Raw genomic sequence first — 12547 nt, forward strand, 5'->3', positions numbered from 1 at the left:
GATTGTTCTTATTTGGGTGGTCTTCATTTATTTCCACAGTTAAAGCCATATTGCGACATATTCAGAGATAAGAAAAAGATTGAAGATAGTCTTTCTCTGACAGGGCAGAGATGAGGCTGTTTGGAGAGCCTTGAAAACCCAGAAAGAGACCTTGGCCGGGATCATCATGCCTCAGGCATGAGTTGGTTATGGAAGGACTGATTGGCATATAGGCCTCATCACCCATCATCTATGCATCACAATCACCTACGCATCACAGTTTCTTTAAGCCTTAAATGCCTCATCTGAAAAAAGGAACATAAAGAAAGCCACCTTATAAGTCAGTGCATTGAAATAAATGAAGTGATGAATATAAATTAACTGTGATGGTGTTCCTAAATGTTTGTTCCTTTCTTTTCTCCACTTAAAAGTGTGTAATACCCACCATCACAGAAAGATTGTCAGGGACTGTCATTCCCTCAGAGCCTTTTTTGCTGGTAGAGGATGAAGTATGTATATTTATCATTACACCCCTTTATTCTTCAATGTATTAATTAATTTATTCATTTAACTCATTTTTGTATTTAGTCCCTGTTATATGCCAAATTCTTTCTTAGACACTGGGGCTAGAGAATGGAACAGGCATGGTTCCTGCCATCTTACAATGACAAATTTATGGAAAAAAGTGATACACAAAGTGATATGAGCATATAAAAGGGGAGATTCAGGAAATTATAAGACTCTCTAGAAGAGACATCCAGTTCAAAATGGCACACTGAGAATATATGTCTAAGTATGATGGAAGAAACCATATTTTAGCTGGAAAATAGCATCGCATTATCTTACACAGAAGGTTAAGAATTGAGTAATTAATGAACAATAGAAAATAGATGAGAAGAAATTAGTAGAAGTATCCAAGTAAAGAAAACAGAAGCCCAAGAGAGCAGATAGTAATAGCTGTTGGGTATGATGTACAAGGCAATTTAGATATATTAAGTCATTTAATCCTCAGTGAGGTAGATACACTTATTTTCATCTCAGTCTTATAAACGATGAAACTGAATCCTGGAGAGATGACGTAACTTAAGGTCACACAGCTAAAAGTGGAGAAGATGGGCTATGACACTGGGTGGTTTGACTAACAGCCTGTGCTCGTAACCATTGCATTTTACTTGCTTCTGGCGTAAAATATAAGCAGAAATCCAACCAATTTCCTCCTCAGAGAAGCACATATTTCAAAATCAACAAATACAAAGAGCAGGAATTTTTCCCAGGCTTCTGCTTTGACATTTGAGTAGGTGCTCATGCTAGTTAATAAGACAAAACTCTGGAAGAGAAGTATAGATTTTTTTGTTCAGATTAGGAAGAGGGTCGAGTATTTTAGCCTGTATCCCTTGGTGTTAAGCGCACAAAATTAAAATAATAACAAAATATGTTTGTAAATATTTTATGGTAAATTTATAGTTTTTATTATAGTAAATATCAATATAACCTAGGATTTAATTATAATAACTAATGTTGCAGTGTTATTTATAATGTTACAGATATGAAAACATTTAGTGGAGGCTATTTAAAAAAGGGCCAATAATTACTATATCCAGAGTAGTTGATGAGAAGACGGAATACAGGTCTCAAAGGATTAATTATTCTATGGACACTTTTAGTGAATAATCACAATGTTTTTGTTTCTTAGGTAAATTATGTTGGATTCCATTGCACCACCTTTGTGTCCTACACAGTGCTGGGAATATAGTAACTGTTAAAAAAAAATGTGAATTATTTAAATTAAAATGAGTAGAGACTAGAAACCAGACTTTCTGGTTTCTATTTTGATTTCTCTCTCTTTTAAAAGTTTCCTGAAACAAAAGATGAAATATAGCACTGGTTTAAAAATAAAAGGCACATTTACCATCACTGAATGAGCCATGCTTTTAAATTTTTAGTGAATCTTCTGTGCTATTTATTTCATCTTCTTTCAAGTTATTGAAGCTTGCTAATAATAATTTTTAAAAAGATTAACTTTTGAGGAGTTCAAAGATTCAAGGTTTTGATAGCTGTATATATGTATAGACATACACACACTCAAACTGGCATCCTCCCGACAGTTTCAAATGTCATTTTGATGTATTAAATACTATTATGCAAGTATAGGAAATCTGTTTTGTTTTATTTTTCCCTAGAAACATACTTCAGGGACCCTGAATGAAATTTTTGTCTGAAAATGCTGAAAATGAGCCCAACATAACTAAAATACCTTGATACCAGCAGGAAGTATGACAGAAAATTTCTTTGCTATGATTCTAATGATCTATTTTTTAGAATTTTTCATTATTGGTTTCCTTTGCATAAAGGATGGGCAATATATCTTTTAAGAAGAAAACATGCAGATTATTGCAACTGCATTAATTTTGTTTCCTTAAACATTATGAAGACAGTGTGATCCAATTTAAACGACATAAAGGAAAAATAGGTGGTATTAAGATTTGCAAATTCTGGATCTTTGCATATATGGTTTGAAATTTTTGAAATATCATCTGAGTAGTGATTATATCATTTCCCTCTGTTTATTCCTGGTGTTTTTAATCTTAAACAGATATTCTAAAATATTAAGATATTTCTTAATATCTTAAGTTAAGATCTTAAATTAAATTAATATCTTAAATATCTTAATATCTTAAATCTTAATATCTTAATATCTTAATTTCTTAAAAAGAAATCCTTTTTCTTTCCACGGCTTTCACAGAGATTATCATTTTCCTCTGACCCAAATAAAAAGCAAACCAAAGACACATTATTTTAATATCATTTCTCTTTGATTGAGGGAGTAATTCAAAATATTAAACTCACTATTTTATAAGCATAGACTAAAGTATTTATGCAAGTAACTAACAAATATGATTTTTTTACACTTAGGATTTATCGCAAAGATATCAGTCCAAAGTCTCTTTCCCCCACTACTGATGGCCCATTGCCTACAGAGCTGCCTGTAATATGGAGGAGGGTGATATTGATGTGGGGTCTATGTTCTTTAAAACAGTCCATGTATGATGAATAAATGTGTGTCTATTAAGATAGACATCCACTTAGGTATCTGGAGTAAGCAAGAGAACAAGATTGACAGTGGAAAAACAATTATCCATCATCACTTTTTGGGAAATAAAACATGTTAAAATTTAAAAAAAGCTGTGTCACTCACTGCTTAGTGTCAGTTTTTTTAAAAGAAAATAATCTATATTTTAGTCTTGGGATCTCTTTGGATCTTAACTCATAAAGCTCTAGCTATCATAACATGTATCTTGTGTGGTCTTCTGATCTCCTCAGCACAGATTTGGTACATGTTGAATTCCTCCCAACCCAATGCCAAGCTCTCAAACATACACAGTCACTGAAGGACTCATACTACTTACTCTTCAGTGATTGGGTCACAATGACCACTGTGAATAATTCAGAGGATTGACCTCATCCCTCCCCCTCCAACCAAACACCTTGGCTACAAAGACTGTGAACATAATCCTGTCTTTCATCTTCTCCTTGCAATAAGGAGACAGCATCCCTTCTTGGCAGAGTCTGTGAGTGGAGCCCTGTCTTCCATCTCTGCTGTGTGATGATAAGGTGGTGTCCCTCCCACTCCTCATCTCACAGTGGCCATGAAGACTGCACGGTGAATCTCTAGCGACCATCTCCAGCCTGCATAAACAAGAGCCGTGGTCCCCTCCCTTGCCACCCACTCACTGCTTCAGAAGCTGTGTGTGAGGGAACTCTGTCCTCTGGAGATCATACAAGCAGGATGGACAAGATTAACACTACAAAATTTTGTACAACTAAATTGACAATTGAACCATAGCCTACAAAAATTGGCCAGGAAATGCAGTTTGATCCTAAATAGGTTGATTACCTCCTAGAGTAGAAGTTTTAAATAAGAATCGAAGTTTCAAAATATAATTTTCAAAGCATCTAAGATAGAGGTCCACATTATATGTCAAACCAAAAACCAGGAAACTCTCAAGTTGAATGAGAAAAGATAATTAGCAGACACCAACATCAAGATAACACGTTGAAACAAGCAGATAAAGATTTTAAAGCATCTATAACAAAAATGATCTAACAAGCAATTATAAACTCTTTGAAAACAAATTAAAAATAGAAAATCTTGGGAAAGAAAGAGGCAATATAAAGAAGTACCAAACCAAATTTTAAAACTGAAAAAATACAATAACAAAATAAAAATCTCCCAGAATGGATTCTCTAGCAGAATGGATATGACAGGGCAAAGACTCAGTGAACTTGAAGATAGATCACTAAAAGTTGTCTTATTTAAACAACAGAGAGAAAATAGATTGAAGAAGTGAACAGACCATAGGGACTAGGAACAGTAACCAAAGACCTAACTTTAGTGTCATGAGAATTCCAGAAGTAAAAGAAAAAAAAATGGAGCTGAAAATATATTTGAAGAAATAATGGCTGAAAACTTCTCAAATGTAGCAAAAAATCATAAACACACAGATTCAAAAAGCTGAGCAAAACCAAGCAGATAAACTCGAACAGTTTCCAGACAAAACATGTCCAGACACAACATAATCAAATGGCTGAAAACTAAAGGCAAAGAAAAAAATCTTGAAAGAAGCCAGAGGAGATGCTTCATTACCTATCAGTAAATTTGAACAACAATTCAAATGACAACTGGATTCTCATCAGACACGATGGGGTCCAAAATGAAGTGACAACGTTTTTTAAGCACTGAAGGAAAAGAATTGTTAACCCAAAACACATATTTAGCAAAGTCTTCTTCAAAAATGAAGATGAAAATGAAGACATGCTTACATATAGGAAAGCAAAAAGAATTTATCAGCAGAACTGCTCTATAGGACTAGCTAAACTAAGTTCTTCAGATAAAAAGGATATGATCACAGAATGGAACTTGGAACATGAAGAGTGAAGAATGAACAATAGAAAGGGTAAATATATGGGTAAATGTAAGACTTTTCTTCCCTTCCAGAGTTTTTAAAATTATGCTTGATAGTTAAGAACAAGAATCGTAAAATTGATGTCGATGTCGTTCTCAATGTAGCTAAACAACTACATTTTAAAACAACTATAGTAAAGGGAGGTAGTTAAGTGACCTAAATGTTAGATAGCTTCATTCTACTTAAAGTGGAAAATATTTAAACTTCTAGGTTCTTTCAGTTTGTGGCCATCATCTTTGTTTCCTATAGGCTTTGTTTTGTTTATTTTTTTTTAAATCACAGTTTCTTTAACTCCATATTGGTCATTATTTCTTAATTGTCTTTAATTGATTCTAAAGTTTATTTTTATGGGAGGATTTCTTTAAAGCCACCATTAACCTGAGCATTACTTCTCTTTTCTTTATATGTGTACTATTTCTATAGAAAAGTAAACAAACACATTATTTTGGTGATCTAGAAATCTGAAAGAATGAATTATTTTGATAATATTTAAGGATAAATTTATGTTTTAAATTTCAATATTTTTTTCTAAAACTCTTTAAATTAGAAGTCATCTTTCTTCTATAGTAATTGTATAATGGATTAAATTCAATCCTAAAATTAATTGACAATCACTACTTTAGAGGTTTAAATTGAAAAATATATTCTAACTTCTTACTTTTTATAATTAAAAGTAAAAAAAAGTGTTGGCAACTAATATGTATGTGCATCTTCCCTTAAAAGTTTGCTTTCTTGGTGCCAGCCCAGTGGTGTAGTGGTTAAGTTCCTGTGCTCCACTTTGGTGGCCTGGGGTTTACAGGTTAGGAGCCTGGGCACTGACCTACACTATGGCAGGCGTCCCACATATAAAGTAGAGGAAGATGGGCATGGATGTTAGCCCCAGGCCAATCTTCTTCAGCAAAAAGAGGTGGATTGGCTATCTCTTTACCTTGATTGTTTTCTCTGAAGGACATTTGACCTCCCCCACTAACTGCCTAAAGAATTTGACATGGTGGCTCCTTCCTGGAACAGATCTTCTATCATGATGGCTATAAAGATAATGTAAAATAGATGTTACAATGGGAGGGGCACCAAGCCCCTTTTATCAAAAACTCTGTCTCTCCCTGACCACATTATCTATAGATGACCCTGAAAAGAATTGTCCTCCTGCCCTCTGAAGTCCCAAGCCACTACCCACCCCCAACACGCTCCTCGCCTTTAGCTGCAATACTTAAGCAAGCAGCTTAGACAGAGGGACGAGTTGCTCATTTCTGAGTTTCTCCCATGTATACATGTTATTAAACTTGGTATTATTTTCTCCTGCTAACCTGTCTTGTTAATTATTTGGCCAGCCATAAGAACCTTAAGGAAAACGGCAGAGGGAGATTCTCCCTCTTCCCCCGACACTTACTAAAACACATAAAAAAAACCCAGAACAAAACAAACAACAACAAAAAACCACTCTGTGCTATGAACCAGTTTAGAAACACACAGTAAATAAAAACTTTTATTTTTATTTAACTTCCACAGCATATTCAGTTTAGCTGGTCAAATAAGGAATTTAATTAAGCTCAATTGGTTCATACTCCATTAAAATATTCCACTAATTTAGAAGTAATACAGATTAGCTGTCAAGAAGACATTTGCGTTTGATATGTGTCTTTTCTGTCATTTTTCCCCATTTGAAGTATATAATTGGATTATGCATGATTATCATCTCCTTAATGGTTAAATGTTTATATTTAATATGTATATTTTTTTGTAAATATGATTTTTAGCGATCACAAAATAAAGGTTTGCAAAAATCACATAAAAATCCTTGTTGGGCATTTATGATATTTAAAACTTTCATAAAATTTCTGTGAATATCCTTCATATAAGGGTTTTTAAATTTTCACAAAGTGTACACACCCATGTCACCACCATCCAGATGAAGAAATAGAATGCTACCAGTAACACAAAAAAGCACTATGCCTCCTCCCCTTGTTACTACATGCTTCTTTGCTGAAAGTAACCACTATTCATATTTCTGCCACCATAGAATAATTTTGCCTATTTTTGTACTTATATAAATGGAATTACTTTGTCTACATCCTTTGGTTCAATATTATGTTTACGAGATTCAACCGTATTGTTGTTGCCTACCACAATAATTTTGTTCTTGTGGCTTGTGTAGTGTGTGGGAGATCAAGATTTGGCTACCCTGAAATATCTCTCTTTACCTTGATTGTTTTCTCTGATGGACATTTGACCTCCCCCACTAACTGCCTAAAGAATTTGACATAGTAACTCCTTCCTGGAACAGATCTTCTATCTGATGGCTGTAATATAATATAAAATAGATGTTACAATAGAAAAGGCACCAACAAGCCCATCTTATTGGAAGTTCTGTCTCTCTGGCCACATTCTCTGGATGGCCCTGTGAGGAGTTGCCAGACAAACATTTACATTTATAAGGGAAATCTCCATTTGTAAAGGTATCTCCCTCTCTGTATTGGGAAGAGGGGGGATGACCTCATTTCTAGAAACTTATCAATGTGGAAAGTGAGGCTTTAAATCTGCATAATAACCTTACTCTTGTTTACTGTGCTTTAGTGGTAATCTCCTGTAACTGACTCCCCCCACCCCCAACATCCTCCTTTGTCTTTAGCTGAATGTGGTATTTAAGATGAGAATTTCTGCTATTGTGTTGAGAAATGCAGTGTCCCTGCTTTCTCCCATGTATATATGTTATTAAACTTGGTATTATTTTCTCCTGCTAACGTGTCTTGTTAATTATTTGGCCAGCCATAAGAACCTTAAGGGAAAGGGCAGAGGGAGATTCTCTCTCTTCCCCCACAAGTGTTACATATACAACAACAAAGACACATACCATTGGAGGAGGTCACTGAGAGGACCTGACCCCCAGTTGACCCACAAGCTGGATCCAGGTAATGGGAGGCTCCTCATCCCTTCCCCAGTCCTTAGAATGTATGGTTCCCTACCATTCCAACACTAGAAGCTATTTCAAGGACATATCCTTGAGAGAGTAAGGTGTTGAGATCATCTGGACTGAATAAGGGACTGAATCCAGTTAAAGCCTCTACATAAACTTTTAAGATTCTTGCTGGCAGATGAGGAGATCTATTCGACATGCGGCCACCCAAAACAAGCCTCGTATGTAAGTTCCCTTGCTTATTAAAGCTGCCACCTTCCAACCTGGAGTGCTCTGCCTCTTCCTTCGGTCTTCCCTTGCGCTCTGTGTACAGGCACCATTTTCGAATTTCGACCAGAGAACTTCCAAGTTTGCAAACCAACACATATGTATATAACGTATTTTTCCATTTTATTATTAACGTATATTTTGGCTGTCTAGAAATAGAATTGCTTGGCCATAAGGCCAGAGCATACTAGGCTTTAATAGAAATTGCCAAAGGATTTTGCCAAGTGGTTAAACCAATTTATATTGCCACCAACAGTGCATATTTCATTTGCTGCATTTCCACACCAGTACTTGATATTGTCGTTTTTTTTTTAATTTAAATCATTGGGTGTATAGTGCTATATCATGGTGGTTTTAATTTAAATTTCCTTGTGAATCAATGTTGCTGAGCAATTTTTAATATGTAGATTGGCCATTTGTGTATTCTGTTTGTGAAATGACTGTTCAAGTTGATGCTGGCTCTGACATTTGTTCCCCTACATGAAACCCAGCATATATGGGGTTAAAACCAAAAGCACCTGTCCCCATTCCCTGCTTCTCTAGTTATATTCATATGTAAATATCCATTTCTTTAACCTTTGTATCCCTGAGCTTCCCAGGCAAACAGAAGTTACAAATTGTTAAAAGCCCAGGTGGCCTCATGCTGGGCTCACACTAAAGTTTTGGCTAATTACGGCTTCTTGAAATTTACTACAGGGAAACTGATAACCAGAGAATATCAAGGAGCTGAAGCTTCCCAGAACTCTTCTCCTTGGCTTCCTGGCACCAGAATCCACTATCCATCATGAAGGCAGACAACCAGGGACACCCACCTGTGGATTCCCTTATCTCACCATCCCGCTCTCTGCAAGCAGCCTCACAAGGCCAAATGCAGGCAGGCTGGTGGAAAGGCGCCAACCAGCAAGGCCACAGCCTCCCCCTTCCTACAAGCAGCCGCATTCCTCACAACCTTTAAAAACCGTTGCCTCCCATCTTTCAAGGAGACGAATTTGAGGGCTTACATCACCTCAAATAAACCCCTTTCTTTACCATAAGCCTGGTGTTCCAGTTTTTATTTTGGCCCCTCTTGCATAGCATGTAAAAGAACCTGTGTTTGTGTCCAGTAACAAGTCTTTTGCATATTTTTCTATTGGATGGTCTTTTTATTTTTTTATTGAATTGTTGGAGTTTGTAATATAATATGCCTATGGACCTCTTGTCAGATACACATATTGTTCATATCTTCTCTGAATCTGTATGCCCTTTCCTTCTTTCAATGTTATCTTCATTTTAATGAAGTCCAAATTACCATTTTTTAAAACATTGTATTTTGAAAGAACTTTACAGTGAAGACAGCCAGCAGAAACCCCTGAAACCAAAAACAAAGTGATGCAGATTAACATCAGTAATAAAACATATTAACCTCAGGTACCTCCTAATATGACTCACTGAATAGGAGACATCCTTGTGTGCTATTCTTAAAAAAATGTGTAACACAATTTCATTATGAGAAAACATCAGGCAAACCCAAATTGAGGGGCATTATACAAAGTAATTTACCAGTAATATTCAAGTGTCAAAATCTGTTTAGATGGTTTCTACTGGCTCTCTTCACATTATAATTACTATTTTTCCATTTATATTTAATAACTATTTTGGAGGAGATACTTTAAGACAATGCAAACATGATTTGCTTTCACTCATCATTTTAGCATCTGTTAATGAATCTTGCCTGCAAAAATTATTGTTGTGGTCTTCTAAGGAGATTTCCTATTTCCCTCATTTCTTCTATATTTATTAATCATTTATGATTAGTGCTTCTTGAGACTCTGTTTAAAAAATTATTTGCCCTTCTCAAGCTCATGAATACATTATTCTTTATTATCTTCAATAAACTTGATTGTCTGATCTTTCACATTTCTACCTATCATTGAATTGTTTAATTAATTTTTGTGTATACTGTGAGATATGGGTCAGAATCTTTTTTTTCCATATTGAAATCTAATTGACCCAACATTATTTATTAGGAAGCCCATCATTTCCCCCTTGCATTGCAGTACCACTTTTGTTATAAATTAAGTGTCAAGGTTTGTGCAGGCTTATTTCTGGTCTCTATTCGTTTCCTTTTATATCTTAGTATTGAGGAATTTCACTTCTTTCATTATATTTATTCACCGCTATGTAATGAGTTTGGATGCTATTGAAATGGTATCACGTTTATGATTTCATATTCTCATTATTTGTTGCCAGTATACAACAACATTTTTTTTATATTCTGACCTTTAAATCTAGCAATCTTCCTAATTCAATTTTAATAAAATTTCTGTAGATTCTTCTACAATTTTTTCAGTTTTATTTTCTCTATATGATTTTTGTATGTTTTATATTACTTTGTTACAAACTCCAATAAAATAGAACTAAAAGTAGTGATACAAAATTTGCCTTATTCCAATTTTCTAAGGAAAGCTTTTGCTCTTACACTAATAAGTATGTTGTTTGCTGCAAGATCTGGTTGTTGGAATTACATAACTTTTTCAGCTTAAGTAATGTTTCTTCTTCTCTGATTTGCTAAGTGAGTTTTTTCATAAATAAGTGTTAAATTATATAAAATTGCTTAGTCTTTTTTTTTTTTTTTTGGCGAGGAAGACTGGTCCTGAGATTAGCACAATCTGTGCTAATCTTCCTCTATTTTGTATGTGGGATGCCACCACGGCATGGCTTGATGAATGGTGTGTAGGTCCGCACCCATGACCCGAACCCACGAACCCTGGGCCGCCAAAGTGGTGTGCGCAAACTAAACCACTACGCCACTGGGCCGGCCCCTTTTCTTAGTCTTCATTCATTGAATTATATAATTTTTTTTCCTTTTTTCAAGAATTTGGAAAATTACATTGGTAAATTTTTAAATGTTCAATCAGTCATATTCTTGGGTTGTCTAAATTTGTTGTTATATATGTATTGCTGTATTATGTTTTTTTATTTGCTATCTTTTGTTGCACACTTTCCATCTATGTTGAGTGAGATTTCTTATATATATTTTTTTCTTTAGTGTCCTTGTAAGCTTTTGATAGCATGATTTTACTTTATGTCATAGACTGAGGTGGAAACTATTTCCTCTTTTTCATTCTCTCAGAAATATGTATAAGATTGGTACTATTTCTTGCTTAAGCTTGAAAAGATTTACCAGTTAAGGACAGTTGATCTAAAGATTTCTTTGTGGAAAGATTTTTACTTATAGATTCAATTGTTTAAATTAAATATAAGACTATTAAGATTTTCCATTTCATTTTAAGTCAATAAGGATAAGTTTAATTAAAATATCCTTAAAATCCATAGTATCATGGCTTTATCATTCTTAATATCAGGAAGCTTCTTTATTCTTAATTAGTCTTAATTGGGGGTCAATATATTAGTCTTTCCATAAACAAACGTTAGTTATTATATACTTGATTTTTGTTGTTGTGATTCATTGATTTTGTCCATTTCATTTGAAAAGTCAGATGTCATCCTTATTGTTGCACAATTGAAGATAGTGTCTTTTTATTCCCCCTATAGTTGCATTAAGATTTTCCTTGTCTATGGTTTTCAGTAATTATTCTGTGATGTGCCTTGTGATTTTTTAGAACTTATCCTACTTAGGGTTTATCATACTTGATGTCTTTCATCAAGTTAAGAAAATCTTAGCCTCTTCCTTTTTGAATATGGCTTTCTCCAATTCTCTCTCTTTTCTCCTTGTGCAACTCTAATTTCATAAAAATACATATATAATTTTATATATAAAGTGACATAATATTATCTGTAAAGGCTACATATATATAATTTTCAGTGTCAAAGTGACATATATATGACATATATATATTACTTATGTTCTTTTGTTTTACTTTGTTTTTGTCTATATTTTTTCTCATGCTGGAGCCTCGATATATCCTGTGGCATTATTTTTCTGTTCACTAAAACTTTTTTTCAGCAATCTCCAGTCAGCTGATAAACACATACATTGTGTTCTTAAATTAAGTATTGTATTTTCACTTTATAGAATTTCAATTAGATTCTGTTTTTCAAAATTAATTCTAGTTCTTTAGTAAAACGCTCAATCTCATCATCTATTTTCTTGAATTTGTTAACCATTTCATTTTGAAGCAATCCAATTTATTAAGTTTATAACTGACCACCACTACTCTGGTTGTCCATTGACATGCTAATAAATCATTCATCAGTCACCATTATTCTGAAGATATGTTTAAATAATGCATTATTGTAGGGCATTTTCTAGACGCAGGCACACTTTGTACTTAATATCTTGAATAATTATTTATAATGTTTGAAAGGGAGGTGAAATGTGAAATATAAAAATAATTTAATGGATTACTAAGTATGTGAAGGTTGGAGTTCACCTACCTATTTTTTAATTTATGAAATCATGATTTGTTAAAGTGGAGGTAGA

Source organism: Diceros bicornis, chromosome 12, assembly GCF_020826845.1.
Source record: "Diceros bicornis minor isolate mBicDic1 chromosome 12, mDicBic1.mat.cur, whole genome shotgun sequence".
NCBI classification, from domain to species: Eukaryota; Metazoa; Chordata; class Mammalia; order Perissodactyla; family Rhinocerotidae; genus Diceros; species Diceros bicornis.